The sequence below is a fragment of the Lepisosteus platostomus genome, chromosome 7, assembly GCF_059453375.1.
Source record: "Lepisosteus platostomus isolate fLepPlt1 chromosome 7, fLepPlt1.hap1, whole genome shotgun sequence".
Classification (NCBI taxonomy): domain Eukaryota; kingdom Metazoa; phylum Chordata; class Actinopteri; order Semionotiformes; family Lepisosteidae; genus Lepisosteus; species Lepisosteus platostomus.
The window spans coordinates 304,669-320,356 of record NC_142617.1 but is presented as its reverse complement, the minus strand read 5'-3'; the positions used below and the strand labels follow the sequence as shown (position 1 = coordinate 320,356).

At 38.0% G+C, this 15,688-nt stretch overlaps 2 protein-coding genes across 10 annotated transcripts in view; both read left to right on the top strand.

Moving 5' to 3' along the window:
- The first annotated feature begins 200 nt into the window (after positions 1–200).
- LOC148657702 (nuclear receptor-interacting protein 1-like) overlaps positions 201–15,688 on the top strand; it is a 40,849-nt gene continuing 25,361 nt past the window's right edge. For 3 of the 9 annotated variants that reach the window (XM_088638321.1, XM_088638322.1, XM_088638320.1), the window contains exon 1: positions 205–338. The gene's annotated coding sequence lies outside the window, so the exon portion shown is untranslated. The other 6 variants (XM_088638327.1, XM_088638323.1, XM_088638319.1 and 3 more) reach the window with 5 other exon arrangements.
- LOC148657701 (arsenite methyltransferase) overlaps positions 246–15,688 on the top strand; it is a 64,560-nt gene continuing 49,117 nt past the window's right edge. Inside the window, exon 1 of the mRNA XM_088638333.1 lies at positions 246–338. The gene's annotated coding sequence lies outside the window, so the exon portion shown is untranslated. The remainder of the gene's footprint in view (positions 339–15,688) is intronic.

Sequence of the window (15,688 nt, the reverse complement as noted above, 5' to 3'; positions counted from 1 at the left end):
CTGTCGGCGCTGGGGGAGGAGAGAGCCTGTGTTGCAGACTGCTGGGGGATTCCTAGTATAAACACTTCAGCCAGACTCGACTGCGGAGTGCGGAGCTCGATTGCTACAAATTGACCTAGAGGCGTTTTTTTCCCAGAGAATTGTTATTATATAGGTTTTCGTAGGAAAACGAATGCTTATATGTGGCCTGTATCCTTTGCTTTTTTATTTTTTTTTCGTTCCTTGTATATAGTCACGGATATCAAGTGAGCCGAAATAAAGCAGGTTGCAAAAGGATTTCCCACGTTTCCAGAGACGCGACTCATGTCTTTGCTGGAGTCCTGTCCATAACCAGGCAGGTACGTGTATATCTGGCGGAACTGCAAGGCGCTAGCACCGGAGATAGGGCCGTGCTGCTGATCTGTGACAGTATGAATTTATCTACATTAACACGCATTTGTGTAAACATTGGAATATTTCTTTTTTCGAAAAGCAAGGTTCTAGCACAGTTGGGTACGTATATCGACATTAAAGTGCTGCCTAAAATGGAGCTTTAGTGATCGGTGAGCGGTGCCTCACGTCACTGGTGTAGAAACGTAGTTTCCATTTTGTTTTATTTTATCAGCTGAATGCAACATTAGTGCCTCTGAAGGTCCGTCGCATCTCCGCTGTGGTCGCGGGTTGAATTGCGGAGTCGTGTTCATCGTTGTGGCTCGGTGTGCGGGTGGAGTTAGTTTACTAAATGCTCATTTTCAACAGAATAAAATAAGTCTCGCATTTTCTGCCCTTTTCTTTTTGATGTCTTTAATTTTCTGCATGTTTTATGCTTTAATGTTGAAATACTTAATAGCTTCCCAATGGAACATTGACGAGGCGTCTAATAACACGGGTTCAACGTGGCCTTTAAAGACAAACACTTTTTAGCAAGCTGTTTATCGTAGCTTCATGAAATGGGAGACTATGGTAGCGCACGCATAGCAAAACTGCAATTCAATAGTTAACTTGGTGCTGTAAGAGGTGGATCATATGGTTTCGATCCAGAATAGAGAAGTTCCTTCTGTAATTATACACTGGCACACGTGGACATCAGACGTAACGTTATGTTTTGCAGCAGAAAAACAAAATTTAGTTGATAAGATTGGAATTCAGATAGTAATGTTAAACATGTACTACTTTGCGAACAGTGGTTCTGTCTCTGCCTGTAAAAGTACCGTTTTAGGTAAGCTCTGTAGTCGCTGTTGAAATTTTAGGAAGTCTGTAGTAACCCATTGGAAAATCTACAGGGTTACTAATTATTATCAGACATTTAACTTGGTGTCATAAACTGAAACGGACAGCAGCCCACGTGCACAACCACAAACCAGAGAAAACACCATAATAGTTTTCTTAATTGTAATGAAAATATACTCAAAATGTCAATTCTAATTTTTGCTTTTTTTTTGCTTAATTGTTTACGGAAATCTTAATTTCTTTTCGTTTAGTAAGGACCTTTAAAGAGTTCTTACAGGGCTGCGATTATACTTTTCAGCCACAAAAGACTTATTTTTTAAACATCTTCAGTATGATTAGGGCCTAGTTAATACGGAATTATTTTTCAGACTGTTTGCGACCGTTTCATAGCCTGTGTGTGTTCTTCTGGACTGGTAGACCTTCATCATCACTGGGGAAGCTGTTTGATCCCTGAGATCTTCACAGTTCAAGATGTGTTTATTGGGAGCGCCGTTAGTTTGGTTTTCTTTACATCACAACAGCAGACATTATCATTAATTTGTGACTGGGTCATTTCCAGTTTGTTAAAATACAGCGTGTGAGCTTGCTAGTTGTGTTTTCACAGAATTTAGAATTTAGATAGTTGCTTGTATATCAAGTCCCTTTCAGGAGGGGGTGCTCTTTAGTTACAGGGGAGCTTCTTGGTTATTGCGATAACAACAAGGCATCTTTCAAAGTTGTGGGGATACACATACTTCGTGCAGAATGACTGAGACTTGGCAACTAGGAACTCGCACACGATATAGTAAGTGCAATGGATACTACTGGATTGAAGTTGGATTTTTCTGCTGAATACCTTTCGTTAGAAGCAGGGGCTTCAGAACCATGTCCTATTGCGCTCATTGGTATCCGATTGTACGGGATTTCTTAATTCACTTGTATATATTTGACATGAAAAATACTTTCATACTGTGAGCTGCTCAGAATGGAGTGTTGATTATTTAATACATTTTGTTGTAGGACCTATTTATCCTGTTGTAAATGAACACATGCTATTCACATTTCTTACTATTTTGTGAAGTCTTTGATAATAGAAAATTAAACAAATTAAAACTCTGGTCAAGTTTGGTTTAAAAGTTATGTTTTGTCCATGGTATACTTAAAATTGTATGAACAATGAAGTGGTCATGTTTTTGGAATAGGGTAGGTTTTTCATCAGATTTGAGATTGTTCTTTATATAACACATTTTACATAGGTGTTTTGGGGGATCACATGCATACATTTGTGGCTTTCAGAATAAGATAATTAATCCTTATTTTTTGCATTTTGATTTGTTGAATTTGTTTTGAATGGATTCCTGCAAACTTGCAGAATTTTAGGTTTTGTGCTTTGGATGCAGATCCTGTATATATTTTCTAATGAAGAAATCTGAATGCTTTGTTAGATTTGTTGGATAATTTAAAAGCTTATTATATGTTAAGAAATTCACTAACCTTTTCTCTGGATTGGAGGAAATCCAATAGGTTTTTTGCAGTGTTTATAAAACTTTCATCCAGTTCTGCAGAACAAAATCTAAACCCCATCTTGTCATTAAAATGTTTATTCTTGCTTTGTACATGGAATCAGAATTGACTGTATGAAGAAAAAAGTTAAATATTTATGGATTTGGCTTTAGCTAGGTTAAGTATTGTTATATTAACTTTTTCTGTTTCTGATCAATGTGTTGGGTTGAAAGGCCAAAGGTCTAAGTCGGAAGGTTGTAAAGTCAGATGCAGAGCCACACAGAGGGTAACTCCTCTTTTATTTGTTCAGGTGCTCACTGATGTCCTTTGAACCTCCATTTCAGAATGAATGGATGTATTCTAACTGGATCAAGGAGCGCTGTCTCACACTCTAGAAATAAACACATTTTATTAAGTGGAGCTTTTAGAGATGAGAGAGAAAATGCTGTGGAAACATTACAGTAGTTTTTTTTCTTTGTCTGTTTTAAGTTGTAATGTCCTGTATTTTGGCATGAATACTTTAGATATAGTTTTGTTTGCTGAACATTTTGTCATGCCAAAAATACCTTAATGAAAAGTGGTGTTTCCTTTAATGTTTTCAATATGTTTTGTTTTTCAGTGGTAAAATCCAGTGAGTTCTCCATAGCACCCAGCCCAGTAAGAATATTGCCTTGTAAATCGGGTTCTCAGTTTTATAATCTCCTCCACAGCTGTCTTCAATGATTGAGTTGATTCATCCTGGCTCTTTCTCCTTTCATTTGGGCTAGAAAGCCCATCTCTGAGAAAATGCCTGCTCTAAATGGGAGTGGTTGCCTCCTTCCTAGATATAAGAGCAGTCACAGCTGCAATTATTATATGAAAAGCAAATGTCAAAACACTTTGTTTACTGCTCGTTCATTAAAGTGGCATGAGACAGTTTTATTAGTAATGGCAAGATTCACATTATAACATTTGTTGTAAACATCCAGTAGCAGACCATAACACTGTGCCTGCAGAAATAATTACAGTGTGAATAATATTGTAGAAAACCAAGTTAAAAGATAAAAGGATTGACAAGAAGGAATGACAGACAATTCCCTTGTTTTTTATTGCTCCCATAGCTGAATCTTTGGGTCTATAAACTGCTTTGCGTGTATAATTGTTTTTGAAATGGTCAATTTTCAGAAACTTGCCTCATGTGCCTTAAAATATGTTTTTGACATTTGACAGCTCTTGAGAGTACCTCTCATCTCAATGAGCTTGTTATACTGATTTGTTTTTGCAGATGAGGTAAATTCTCACATGTACTAATAACTACTGATAGATCTAGGTCAGATAACTATTATCCAAAACGCCCACACCTCCATAACCCTTTTCAAAAATAAAATACAGGAAGTAATATAATATTGACATTCAAAGACAAACTAAAAAAAAGACAAAGGATGGCATTTACTGTGGCTGCATGGTGTAACTGCATTCAGTTTTAGTTTCTTTTGTTTTTGAGGAAAAAAGAGTACATACTGTCTGTTATCTATAACCAGCTTTATTAACTATTTGAGAATGGTTCCAGGGCACAGGGGTGCATACAGGAGAACAAGTGTTAGAACATTTCACTGTCCTCCTGAGCAGATCATCTACATTTTTGTTTCATTAAGTCTGCAGATTTCCCTATCTGCAATGCAGAAATGTCTCCTACGGATTTCCAATGGTTTTGTCAAAGAATATGTCCTTTGTCAAGGAATATCCTGTATGCAGTTGGGTCTGTGTTCATAAAATGTTCCTTTTTAAAGTTATCTTTCATTTGTGATGCACACAACACAGGACATGTCAAAGCGCACAAGTGACTCTTCTGCTTTCCAGAATTAATGTTAAGTTTAATTTAGAGATTACATGCTGATTTACAGTATGTTAAGTATGTATTGTCTTATTTGGTGTGACGTCTTACAACAGCTACATGTATCTTCAAGGAAATGCCTTAAACTTTAGAAAGTTGCCTTCTGTTCTGTTGGATTATGTTTCACAAAACAGTTGGTTTTAGTTTTTGTAATATATACATATTATTTTAATACAGTTCATGGTTGTGCTTTCTGAAACACCAGTAAGTGCTGCAGTATAGCGTTCATCTGTAGTTGTGCCGAGTTGAGCACAAGTATACCACACAGTGCTGGGGGTCACAAATGTACTGTTTATCCATAGCTGTGTCTGAACTGTGTTAATAGTAATCAGTGTTGGATTTACTGATGCAACAGCAACATTTTTGTATAATTGACAGCAGAATCCAAGAGATCCATTTAACAAGCATCCACTTGCATGTGATCAACTGATGTGCAGCCGGTGACTCCGTCTTCAGGCCACTGCTGAATGCAGATTGTGTTTGTCTTCTTTTGTGGTAATTTTTCAAGGTGTACAAGTGAGGGGCTGCAACCCCAGGGTCAGAGTGTAAGATGTTCAGCTTAATTCAGTTGCCTGAAATGGCACAGCAGTCTGACAGTTAAATGGGATTCTTGTGGACTTAGTGCTCTTATTCAACTATGTCTTAATTTAACTGGGTTATATTGAGCGAAGCCAAAGTGCACCATGGCTAACTGAAATGCCAGTCATTCCTAGCCAATTCTGAGTCCTGCGAAGGTTAGGAGCTTGTCTATGTGAGCTGAAGGATTGATGTATGAGCCTGTCTAGCAAAGAATTCAGAGTCCAAGGCCATCACAGTGCAGGCCTGTTAGCGAGGGTGTCCTTCACAACTTCTTAGCTGGCTGTCCTTTTGGGAACCTTCACAGCTCAGGCAAGGGCACTGTGGCTGGTACAATAAGCTGTGCGCAGAAATCCATCCTTACGTAATGATCTCACTTTAGTGTAGGATCTAACAGGGCACATGTAGCGTCTCCTGCTTGACAAAGAAAAAATTCCAGCTTAATTACATCTTTTTTCTTTTAAAAGCTTTTTCTTTTTATAATTAAATTTGCTAAGTAACTCTGAAGGGAATTCTCTAGTTATGAATGAGTAGGAAGACGGATATATTGCAGTGTTTCACAAAGGTTTGTTTTGTATGGAGGTGGGGTGATTTATATTTCTGTAGGTCTGATCTGCTTGCACAGAATAAGTTTTTATTTAAAACTATTTTATTGTTGGTGTACTGTGCTCATTGGAAAAGAGTAGGCACTAATTTGCTAGAATGTCAGTATCTACATACAGGTTAGTAAATGGTCTAATTTCTGGGTTTTAGGTAGGTACATTATTAATCCCATGTGGGAAAAAGTGCTACAGCAGCCAGACACAATCAACACAGTACAGTACAAATGTACTGAGGTCTGTTTTTTTGGTTTTGTTTTTTGTGGCTGTCTGATATGCTCTTTGTGAATTTGTGTCTGATGGTGCATGTATTAGTAAAATATAAGGCCTTTCTTTGTGTCGAGTCAACAGTCAATCTGTACAATAGCAGCTTGTGTTTTTAATCTTGCTGCAATTAATTTTGCCTCTCAAACAGCTCTTCTCATTTTGTTCATTTTTAGCATTAACGTATAGGTTCCAGGTATGGATAAGAAACTCAGCGGCTGGTTTCAGAGGAAGATTTATCACATCAGCTGATTGTTTCTTGGAGGGAGTGGAATTTCTTTCTCTGCTGACGAGTTGAAAAGGCAGCTCCCAGCCCATCTGCTCTGTGGGTAAAGGAGCCACTGGTAGAAAGTCAGTCCCTCTGTGCTGTAATCTTGGAACCTTGGAAACAGTGTTGCTTACTACAGCCTTTAAAAGTCAGTTATTTGTAATGTCCTGTGAAGCCGGTTGGCGCATATCATAGGTAAATGCGTTGTAGTTGTTGAATTATGACAGGTGAGCGCTAGCTGTTATCTCCAGACATTGAATGTAGGCTACCAGAACTGTAGGCTGAAATGTAGGCTACAACTTTACTTTTAAAACCTTAATGCTTTATTCTTTTTAATCAGACCTGTTTAGCACATTACTTTTAGTTCTTGAGTATACACTGACGTTAGTTATTGTCACAGGTGCAATGAGTCCATGCATCACTGCCTGCTGAAACACTTCCTGTGAACTTGAAAGAACATGGGAGCTGGCTACAAGAAAGCCACATCAGAACCGGTCACAAGGCCGAAGTGCTTTCTGTTAAAAGTCAGTAATTATTTTCAGGCGCTAAAAGGAGATGAAGCCTGTTGGTGTAAAAGGTACCTCACCACTTGACAACACCCTCCCCCTAATTAAACCAGGCCTTGGCCATAGCCAATGGGGCACACTGCAGCTTGCACTCTGTTTCTGAGCGGTGAGTTCAGGCTCCTTTCCTGAGCTGCGAGATGATTGCTCGAGACCCTCCATGGAATCTCTGCAATGGTTCAGAGCTGCCGGTGCAAGGCAGTCTGGTCTTCATCACTGTCATCAGTGCTATTGTGCCAAGTGTATCCTTCTCTTCCCTCTCCCTCTGTAGCCCTATTAGGGCAGGTCTTGGAGCTCAACACAAATCGTTCTGACGGTGGGATTAGTTGTAGTTGAGGTTACTGTTATATAGCAATACCCAGATGACTCTGCAGTCAATGCAAGGGCTAGAATGATGTTGTAAATATGTGATACTTACTAAAGTAAAAATAAATTATATTTTAATTAAACAGACATGGCTTTCTAATATTTCTTCATTACTAGTGAAGATCCGTATTATTCTACAGGTGCTGTAATGAGTACATTTTCTGGTATTGTCTGGTACATGAGTGAACTCTACATTTCTTCTACAAAAATGGAAAACCTCTCCATTGCATGTAGGAGTCCCAGTGTAAACATTTTGACTTGGGTGTATTGTTGATTTCAAACTACAGCGCTGAGGGTACATTTGAGAATCCCTTGCCTAGGTTGGTATACAAATCTTGTATATTTTAGACCCAAGATGCAATTAGGTCCTAATGAAAAGTTTAATAAAAGATTAATATAATTTATGGTCAATAACATAAACTGGAAACATCTATCAAGTAATGCTGAAGGAGATGCTACCTATTAGTGAACCTAAAGGTTTTTCTTATTGATGTGAGCATATTTACTGTTGGATTATTATATGAAGTAATCTTAATATTTGTGTTATTGTCATCTTTTGTTAAGACTTTCATGAAGATCTATTTATGTTTCAGGTCTAAAATATACAAGAAAACAAGAACTATCCAGATATAATCAAACATTTTCTTGGCACTGTGTAAATGTTAAAACAAATTGCTGTCCTGTCAAATTTACATTCTTAAGGTTTGATCTAAGCACGGTATTCATGGCACATTCCTGGATTACAGCTAATACTTCCAGTTCCAATGCAGAGCAGCTTTTGGGTTTTGTCTGTCTATACTAAGAGGGTGAATCTGTAAAAAAGGACAGAGTCCTTCGGTAGAATATTCCCATGTGAGGTAATGTTTGAAGCCCACCTTATTATTTTAAACTATTGTGTGCTTTGGAAATATAGTAGAATACGTTGTGATGGAATATCTCAAAACATCTGCACTTTCAGACTACTTATTTAAATGCTTTCTTTATTTTTTAAACAAACAGTTGTCTAAAACACAGTGTGCTGATGAAGGGGGAAAAAAGCTTGTTTTTCTGCCCCCTGATTTATATGACATTCCAGCTAGGTAGAAACATATAGTGAGGTTCCTCTACTTAAAGCATGAAGAGTGAGGGGGGAAATGCACAACACCTAACGTATATAGAATTAGCGATAACATGACTCAGCTTTTTTAGTTCAAATATCCCCACTTGGCTTAGCAAAGCTTTTCTAAGCTTGCTGACTCATAGCACCTGTAAGAGCAAGGTGAGTGGACAGACTGGGAGTTTGGTTATTATACTGTTCTTTGCTACAGGCATTTGCCTCAGGGATTGATTTTTGGGAAAGGTTTGTTTATGTTCATTACAGCTTTATCCTCTTGTTATCCTCATATTGTCTCATGATACAGGAAAAGGTGGTAAAAGAGCACTGTATTTAAGATTTTAAAATCATTTTGAAATTTGACCTGTTGCAAGTAATTGCTTGAAAATTAATGCCTTTGTCTCAGCTAGCATGGCCAGCTGTGTATTGAGCCCATTGATCCAAAAAATGCTTCTTTCCACAATGTCACATGAATGGTGTTTCTTTTTCAATTTCAGTGCTCTCTTCAAGAGTCAGTTTGTCTTCAGTTTTAGTTATTAGCTTAAATATTGCATTTAAATAAATTTTAGCTCTAACTGAGACATTGTTTCATTTTGTCTTATTGTCTTCATTTTGGTTTTTGTAGTTTTGAGAAAACAATGATTTGATCAATACAAGGTTCTTTTTATGAAAGCGACTGATAATGTTCATAACAAAGAGCTTTTCTGTTAACATTTTTACCCCTTTTTTGGTGATAATTCTTTCTGTTGCATTATTAATTGTTTTGGAGACACAACAGAATATGCAGGAAATAAACAAAAATCAACAGTACTTATAGGGCTGGAACCCTGGTTTCCCTGTAATTGTTGTGATATTTTTCTGCATTTATTTTCAAATGTCAATGAAATCTGAATTCCCTGATTAAAAAAAAACTTGTGACATTTTGAAAGACCATAAACTCCAGTCACATGTTTTTTTGCTATATTAGGTTTTTCAGAGAATGTGAGGATTTTTTTAAGTAGTTGTCATAGACATACAGTGTGAAACTTGGCAGCCATGTTATACCATGTCCATGATAGAACTGTGCTCACGAAAAGGTGATGAGTTTGTAGCTGCGTCCGCATGTACATGGCTGCAAAGGAACAAGTGAAGGTTTATTTCATGCTGAAAGGAAGGGAAAAGAGACGCAACATTATGGCTGTGGAGTCTTCTTCAGGTGTCAATTAGATGGTTTACCTAGTTTGGCTGCCATCTTGGATTGAACAATTGATGAGACTGTTTATTCATTATAAATTGTGCCGTTTCACAAGATTGCCAATAACACATTAAAAAATGGGTTTCCATGTACCAAACAAATTGAAGGGCTAGGTAGTTTTTGAGTAATATCCTGGTAGCACCATGAAGCACCATCTAGTTCCAGAGTTCATAGGGATCTACAGTAACTGTTCCTTCACCCTTCAATGTCCCTGTCCACAAGTAAAACCACTCTGATCTAAGCCATTGAAGCCTGTAGAACAGTGATTCTGCTGCTGCAGTAGGTGTCTTGACAGAAGTAGATCTCCAGCTGTCAACATATTTACTGAGGCATTAGAGCTGCCATAAGATTGAGAAAATCGACATTGTCCATCAGCAAGCTCCATGTGCACATGGCCCCAGCATTAACATGTGAGATAGACACTCATATGAAGTGCCTGAACAACAGAGAGCACAGAAGGCTCATCCTCATCATCTTTCACAGAAGGCCAACACTGACAAAAAAAAAACCAGCGTCGCATAAAATCTGAAAGTGTACCCATTGGCCACATGAGGACCAACACCATCAGAACTGAAACCTAACTGACTGTCTATCATGTAGTCATCACTGCTAATTTATTTAAAAGCACTGAAGATGTATCCCCTACACTACTTGAGAAAGTTTTTATGTATCAAGTAGGAGGACAGAAACACCAATATCCTCCAAGCAGAACCACAAGACCTGGAGCTATGATCTTCAGCTATTTTGGGTTGGTCCTAAGATCCAGGGGTCAGATTCCAGGCTCCCAAACAAAGTTCTGTTCTCCCAGAAGGCCTGAAGAAGCCTTTCCACAATATGGTAAACGCAAGTTCAAACAAATGTTCAAGTTCAGTGTCTTTATGTTGGGAGGAAGAGGCAAAGCAAGAGCATTGAAGAGAGCGTGCCATGACCGGATTACATGTGCTCTGAGGTCAGTGGTTGGGCAGGCGCTGGCTATTCTTACACTCCAATTTACATAGACTCAATTGGCAGGCTTATAGACAGCAGTGTTATAATTAGATGCTGGACTATCGTTGCTGAAGCTCAGCAAGCACCCTGATGTAATTACATGATTCGACCAACCAAAGGCTGTAGATTTCTGCTTCATTATCACCTGACCTCACTGTCAAGCTGGACGTTATTCCTCTCTGGGGAAAAAAGAAGTGTGATGAGTCTACTCTGACCTTTATTTGTGTTGGGGTTCTGAAATAAAATTCAAAATTTACTGTTATTGTTACAGTTATTTAATCATTTGCTTGCCAATTGCTAACAAATTGAAATGCATATAAATACTTGTGATGCCAATTTCAGATTTTGAGAAGGTAGGCAGTGCCTCCCTCACCTTTTCTGCGCCTGCTCAACCTGCCAGAGACTGCACAGCCAGTATTGCTCTTATCAGTCACCCCCAATTTAAAGGAAAATAAACGTCCCCGACTACGAGGGATAACCAATGAGTGAACGACTAGAGCTCTTAGATGCATTTGCATGAAGGAAATGATTGATTGATCACCAAATAAATATTTTGACAGAATTCTCATTTACGCTGGGAAATGAGTGGATTTCTCTGTGACCGTTCTGTCTATGAATGATGTTGTCCCTGGATCATACACAGCATGTGACTCGGTAATGTGCCTGCTATTTGTTTTTTGAACATCAGGTTCTAGGACAAGTTCCCTGCCTTTTAAATTACGTACTGGGCTGAACTGCAATCACTTAGTGGCAACTCAATGAGTTTTCCCCTGTAAGAAAGTATTTTAAGATGTAACCAGGACAGAATTTCATTTGTTTCCGTTCGTTCAGCCTGAAGCTGTCATTGGCAGTGCTGTGAAGATAAGAGCATTTCAATCACAGCAAACTGGTTTAGACATCAACAGTACAAATGCAGCCAATGAAGAGAGTGGGTGTTGTCTGCTATTAAAATATTTACGTTTGTTAACCAGCAGCTTAAATGATCAACCTTTTGAATGGCATATTTTGAGAGGATATTGTCAAACATATTCACTTACTGTACTTCAGGTATCTAAACAGTGAGTGACTGGGATCTGAAAGTGGTTCACTTAAAGGTCAAGGTTGCTATACTTGCAACTTGTGATTGTCTCTAAGCCAATGACTTGGGTTTGTTGTGAATATGAGAATGCATTTTGAGAGCTTTATCTTGCAGAGTGTTGATAACCTGGCACCTGCTGTGTTTTGTATCTACCCACTAGCAGAACAGTAGCAGTCAGGTTTCTTGACTCTTATATTCTGCAACTTTCATGGAGTTACATAGAACCTTGTTCTATGGTCCTCATTCAAGTTCTTATTCTTCCATGGGGACAGAAGGAAAAGTTACAAAACATGCTCTTCCAGTTTAATAAAAACAGTTATTACAAAACAATGTTGCACTGTTGTGCTGCGGTATTAGACAGAAATGTGAATGTTGCTTTACAGACTCACTTCAGAATAAAGTGAAATCCTAAACAATGCTTTCTGGCAACTTAGGTTAAACGTATAGCAGTGTAGCTGTCATCAGGTGGTTGATTGGTTGAAGTTTCACATGCCTTTGAAAGCATCCCCTATTAATATCTTGCATACTTTTTTCAAATAACTTGTTGGACCAATTGAGTAGAAGGACTGGATATAGTTCCATTATAAAGCTTTCCCTTTTTCAGACTGTTAAGGTCACCCAAAAATATTAGTCCTTTTATTATGGTAAATATCAAGTTGTCAGTAGACTGGTTAAAAAACAAAACTCCTTACGGTTTGACACTGTGTCTGTCCATTTTTTGTGTTGATATAAGCTGTGTCAATGGAAACAAGCTATTTCCTTTTAGTTTCCTCATGTTTTGTAAAAAAGAAAGTATGTTTACTTTTAAACAAAATATGGTTTTGTGCCACAATGCAGTGCAAAAATAGCTGATCAGAACCAAAGTCTTATTCCTCGATTTTATACAGAAACTTTAATTGTCTCTCCAGTTCCTCTTTCCTAATCGATTTCAGAATGGAAAATCCATATTCAGAATGTCCATAAGGGTACCCAATCATGTGACACTTGTTCCAACTTAATTTAGAGGTGGCTTCCTTAAATGCTTAAATTGATACCTATAGTTAGCAAGCATGCATTAAAATAATGTTTACAACCATACAAAATAAATCTGTATTCCTTCTCAGTGAGGTGGTGTTTAATAAAATGCTATAAAATCGAATATTCTATAGATGAAGAAACTAAATTTGACAGATTTTAGGGTTTAGTTTTTATTGCCTAAAAACTTGGCAGTGACTTTAATTGCACCCTGATTCCACTGTGAAGCCCTTTCTGACCTGCTAGTGGTGCTGTTGGGTGACCTTTGCCCTCTTTCGCCTACAGGTCTCATGAAAGCCATGCTTGTACACAATACGTCTCACCATGGCTTTGCAGTGCTTTCATTAAACTGCTTCTGCATTGCATCACATTCAACTTAGAATGGAGGAAGTCTGGCTTTACATTAGCTGTTGTAAGTAATGCTTTTTTGAATGGATGGGTGAAAGCTCAGGAACTGAGTTTGGCTGCATGATGTTTTAAATTATAATAATAATTGCTTACACTTATGTAATGCTTTTCTGGACACTCCACTCAAAGTGCTTTACAGGTAATGGGGAGCCTCACCTGGATGATGCGACGGCAGCCATAGAGCACCAGAACGCTGGTGTTTGTGCTTGTGTGATTGCAGTTTCAGGTGTGGCTCATTGAGGTTTCCATAGTAGCTAGGTGACTCATAGCTAGGTGGTCTTGCCATGTGACCTGACCTTGCTGATTAGGCTGTGATAGGTTGAGCCTGCGATTTGTCAACCTGGTTTCATGTCCTGTAGAAAAATGAGGCAACAGAAAAACTAAAGAGTTTTAGTGGGCTGAGTGAGGTGAGTAAATAAATGAAGGGCAAGAAGAGAATTTGGTGGTGGTTTCTTGACTTGGACAGATGTTGCCATACAGAAGTGTGTCAGTGATAATATGACAGGTTAGTTTTGGTTACAGTTGTTTAGGCTTCCTTTATAGCTAACTCTGCAGACCTAAATCAATGTTCTTAGACACATGCGCATCACGTACTCTTCAAGTTTCATATGAACAATTTTTAAGTGATGTTGAATGGTAAAGTTATTTGCATTTATATAACATCATAAAGATCTATGCTTTATTTTTTTCTTCTTCAAAGTATACTCTTTTACTGTACATTACACACATATCCATTTCCAATTTGTATCTCTTAACATATAACTTCCATATTTGTGTCTACCTCTGCCTTTTCTGGGTTTATTAGGACCTAATTCTCATGTTTGTAAAATTGTAGACAGGTAAATAGTTGCTTTTTAGATTCCTATGTCTGTAGTTTTTAGTAACCTTGAAGAAGACTGACTTCACTGTTTTATGAACAATGTCATATCCATGTAGATGAATATAATTAAACAAGTGCTTATCATCAGGCCCAGGAACGTTCAGTGGCAGGTCAAGCCTTATACTGAAGGTCAGGCTGAGGTTAACACTTTAATGTGTGAATCTCAGTACAAGAACATTTTCAATTTCTCTAAAGTCTGCCTTTATTTATTCTACAGTGTTTATTTTAGTGCTGAGGAGAGTTATCAGCCGTAGATTTGTAACAGAGTAAAAGGGATATATATGTTCTAAAAGAATAAAAAAAATCAATAGCTGACTGTCGGTTCATAAGGAAGCCAAGCAGATTGTGTGTTCTTGTGTTGTCTTGTGTGTTCTTGGAACCAAACCTAGATGAGCGAGACAAATCCAGAATGAGCATTGTTGTAAGTCATCAAACCCCTGTGTAGGGGAAAGAATATCAACAAAAAAACTTACCAACTTCTTTATAGTTTTTTGGTTAATAATGAGAATGTGATATAATATATTCTCTCTAGTGAGAGGTTCTAGACACTGAACAAAATAGCCCATTTAGTCACAATTCTGGAGTAACTGTCTACTAAAGCCCACAATTCATTTTCTTGGATTTTTCTCGAAAAGTCACCGTTTAGCCCGCTGTGTTTTGAGTATTTTAAGAATTGTATTACTGTTAAAATCTTAACACCCCTAAATGGGGAAAAATTGAATTAATTTTAAGATGTGAGCTCTGTTGATGTCTTAAATAATTCATATCATGTCCAAATTATTTATGAGAAAATGTTGATTTTTAAAAACCTGGAGCCTTCATGCTGGGTGAGGAAAGGCAGCCACGGACCTGGTGAAATAATGTGGCTGCCTGCTGCATACATTTTGCTGGAAGCGGTATTTAATTAAGATGTGCATGGCTTACACAGACATACACTGATAAGAGTTTAATGCGTTTTTGAGGCTATGAGAGCTTGGTTTCTGATTGGTTGGGTTAATGAAGGTTGTCTCTTTAGAGCTGCTTGATCAAACTCGCTGGAACTTTACAGAATGTATTCCATGGTCTATGAAATTGGGTCAGGGTGACCTACTTTCTCACAGTTCAGGGAGCTGGGTGGCTGAGTAATGGGAGTCTGTTTGGGGAGAAGTGCTTTTGAGAGATTGTTCCGGAGACCAGGCCACACTTCTACACATTGTGAGGAGTGGGCCAGCATGCATCTTGTGAACAGCATGCTTGATTGTGAAAAACATGCAGATGAATCCATGATAGTCTTCCACCTGCCGTGCAAGTAGGTAGTACATGTAGCTGATCTTCTATATACTGGTCCTTGACTCGTGATGTGGGTTGGCCTATTATTAGTTCATATCATGATCTGTGAATTGCGTGGGCTAGTTATCCTGAAATTGTCTAGCTGTGATCATCTTGATGCCTAGATTCAAAAGGTTTCTCCATTTTCACTCAGGCCCCCGCGTAGCTTTCTTACTTTATTTTCATAACATTCAGACATATAACACCCTCTTAGAGGCTAAAGTAACATTATAGTAAAACTTTCATGGGCCTTTATGACTGGTGTTCAAACAGACATAACATTATGAGTGTCAGCAGCTTCCATTGCAGCTGACACAGCAGATGTTATAGTATGTTTTAGCATTAGAGCTATGGTTAGAGTTAGAGTTTTGGTATTTCTGAAATCTTAAGTAGGCTACAAAAAGCATGATTCAAAGTAACTATTTGCAATGGGATATTAAATATAGAGGTATACCATAGAATAACTCCCCAGTGTGTTGCAGTCTT